Source organism: Myotis davidii, unplaced genomic scaffold (genome assembly GCF_000327345.1).
Source record: "Myotis davidii unplaced genomic scaffold, ASM32734v1 scaffold10, whole genome shotgun sequence".
Classification (NCBI taxonomy): Eukaryota; Metazoa; Chordata; class Mammalia; order Chiroptera; family Vespertilionidae; genus Myotis; species Myotis davidii.
The window spans coordinates 170,801-174,575 of NW_006283544.1; positions in this window are offsets into that span (position 1 = coordinate 170,801).

Below are 3,775 nucleotides of genomic sequence, written 5' to 3' on the forward strand. Positions count from 1 at the left end.
AGAAACTTGAAGAGCAGGCCTGGGAGAAGTTAGCATTGGGAAAGGGGCGGGATTCAACGGTCAGCAATGGGTGGGGATCTGGCAGGATATGCCTCATGCCATTAAGAAGTTCAGACAGCTGGTGGCAGGTACCTACATAGAGGCTGGACCTCAGGCAGAATTCTAATTGTGGAATGACATGGGGAAGGGGGGAAATTGGGGATCATTTAGTGAAATGGGAAAGGCAAGGATATACATTGTGATCTCAAATTCTTTATTAGACTCTACAGTCAGAGCCTAATAAATTCTTACATTTTGAGCCAGACCTGCCTCAGTTCTGAAGTGGTCGAGACAGAGTGTTGTTAGTTTTGGGCTCCTTCCAAGTCCCTGGAGACCAGTCTAGACTGAGAAACTGATTAAGGCTGAATCTCTAGTGTTTTAGTGATCTCAGTTCTGAAGGTCACAGGAGGCAGCGACAGGGAACCAAGCAGATAGTTATAATCTATTACCTGTCTAGAAAAGCAAAATAGGTTTAAATTTAGTACTCACATGCTTCTTTGAAGATGAGTTAATATTTATACTCGGCAGACTTTGATGGAGCTACTGCTGATTGCACTAGAGATGGAATGTGCTCTGAGGGAAGTGGCCAGGTCAGATTATAAAAATAAATTATTATAAGGCTTTTCCTAAATTACAGATTTCTCTTCGCAGGCATATTTTATCAGCCGATTCTGTCATAATCGAAATTTATCTTTATGTTTTATTTTTTTCTTAAACAAAGTAAAAACCAAAACCCCCACTATGTTATTCAGTTGATTTCTTCTGCAATATTCTTACCTTTAAAAAATGTTTTCCTTTTGCCTTTTTCTATGGTGAAATTTGTCTTTTTTTTTTACTCTAAAATAAAGAGCTATAATACTGTTCATCTCTAAAGTTCATGGAAAATGAAATCATGTGTTTTAAATCACTTCCATTTTGTTTCCCATTCTTATATTTTGTGCCAGAAACTATTTCACCTTCTATATTTTACAAAACTCTAAAACCTTTCTTAAAATTTCTTCAAAGGCGAAATGAATGTATACTTCTAGGCATGAATACTTAAAAGTGAGCTGTATGCATCCATTATTTACCTCTCATATATCATCATACATCATGTATACACTAACATATAATATATATGCTAATTTGTTGTAGGGCAAAGAAGTTTTACCAGAGCAGTAGTGTGTGTGTGTGTGTGTGTGTGTGTGTGTGTGTGTGTGTGTGTAAAAGAGCGAGGGGGGGGGTTGCAAGAGCTTAATAAATATACAATAGATTGAGTTAAAAAAGACAGGGGCTGGAGGGAATCAGACTGAGAAATCAACCAGCCTAGCGGAGCACTGATTGTTGAGGGTGCTGAACCAAAAAGGACATATCATTGTCTCAAAGAGCTGCCCAGAAGAGCAGCTTGTTCAAGAAGGAGATGCGCTTTAGAGTTCATCAGACAGGCCACCATGCCTTTAAAGACCAGGAGGACCCAAAGAGAGAGGTGACTTCTTCTGAAAAGGACCTAGACATAGCTAATAAGCTATAATATGATAAACTCTATGTTGTGTTGGTAGCTTTATTGTGCTGCCACATCCCAGAGAAGATCTACTCATGACTATAGCAAACTGGAAAGTGCTCATAGTGATTTTAAATTCCTTGAGGGCAGGATGTGAATTTTCTAACCATTCCAATACCTATCACAATGGAAAATAGAACATTTTCTCTGGCAAAGCAACAGTTATGATAATCAGATAGAGCTATAAGGGTGCTTACTTTCTGAGAATATTTCTCTGAATCAATTACCACACAACTATTATTTTATAGGTATTCATATAATTATTAAATCTCATCAGTGGATCATTTATTTTTCAGCTCCTTGGGCAGGGAGGGTGGAATATTTTGAAATTTATTCATGCTGCCACACTCAGAGAAAAGGCAAATCCATCTTCCTATGGAATTAATCTTCCACAGGTTCAAACTAAGGATTTTGGTTTTAGATTCTGGCTTTGTATTTGTATTTGTTTATTTTTAATAGTAGAAACAATCAACCATTACTATAAGCCTGGAATATTTTTTCAATTACATTCATAACAGAAGTTTGAAATTCAAATAACTATTATGCAATTGCCAAGACAAATGTAAAGACTTTTTTTAGACAAATATGGGTTTATATTATGTTACTCAGTGGGCAAGGCCCATGTTGAACAATAGTAGCCATTCTGAGCAATTAACTCCAGTCTCCAAATTTTCACAGTTAATGACAGGCACATCAGGCACATAGATGATAGGTACATGATAGAGAGATAGACAGATTGATAAATGATAGAGAGGATACCCATCAAAGTATATTTAAAATAATTCATATTTGAGAGAGATTATCTAATAGTGTATTTAATTACTCTGAGATCATATAAAAGTATGCTCTGAGATACATACTTTGAGATCCCACATCACAGCTCTGTATCCTTTTATGAAGTCATAAGAGAAAAAAGAAGGGCAACAGAAAAATTATTTGCTTCGATATTTCGTGTTTTACAAAACCATATTTGAAAATAAAATTTACTTTGATTTTCAGGTTCTTTTACACAAAGACCGTATAGGCAAAATTTTAATTTAAGTTTAGCCTTGGTTAAAAAGGAAATATCCACAAGGCATTTGTCATATATTTGCTCTCCCTAAGCCCTTTATGTGCTCAGAACTCTTAGAAAGGAACTTCAAATCTGAGTAGAAAGCAATTTCCCTCAGGAAATCAGTACCATCAATTTTCCTTCAATCTTTGTATGATCTCTATTATATTGTGATCCCAACTTGCCATTTTTATGTTATCGTCACTCATATATGTCTTCTTAAATCCTTTCAGAAAGAGCCCATAAGCAACATGAAAGTGAACACTGTGATCATCTAATCTCCGATTGTAGCACCTCGTACAAAGAGGGGTTCTGAGTAAATTAATAAATTCCTGGCTGCATAGCACATGGAAGCTGTAGCCAGGTCATACACAGTGACAAATGTTCCTAATGCTCAAACTTGGTGAGTGTAGTGAATGTTTTACCTGAATCTCTGTGGGGGAGGAGTCCTGGGAAAAAGGAATGGAATGAAGTGGACAGGTTTGCATTTTGAACATTGGTTTCTTTGGAAGAGTTCCCTCACTTTTTTATCTCACGAAGAGTAGCAGTTGACAGGTTTCTACATGGATGTAGGTCTTTATGAGGAAGTACGTTTTTATTATCTGTATACCATTGAACACATGAACCCCTCAGTAGACAGATCAGTTACTGGGCCTGAGAGAAGTCAAGGCAGGCTGCCACCACAGCAGAAGTCTGTTAAAGATGAGACTATTTCTAAACCTGTTTTTATCATTCTCATGTAACACATAAACCCTGGTATCAACAGTCTATGATGACCAAGTAACTTTTTTATTTAAAAAATACATAGTCCTTATGGCATGATTGCTAGAGATTGCCCCCCACCAAGTGTCCCTAAACTGTTTCTAGGAAACATCCCCATGGTGTCCTCTCATGTGTCTTTGGGATCAGGTCTCTCTGGTTTTTCCTCTTCTATTCCTCTTGCCACCTCAGCCATGGTTGACTTTCGTGACTTTGTTGCTTTGCTGAGCCAAGCCTCAACCTCATGCCTTCCACTTCCCCCCAGCCCACCTGCCTATACGAGGGAGATCACCACAGCACATTTTGAGGTAGATTGTTTCTCTGCAAATTCCTCAAAGGACAACTGGCTTTAATGAACCTTGAAAACAAAGAAAATTTTGTAGAAG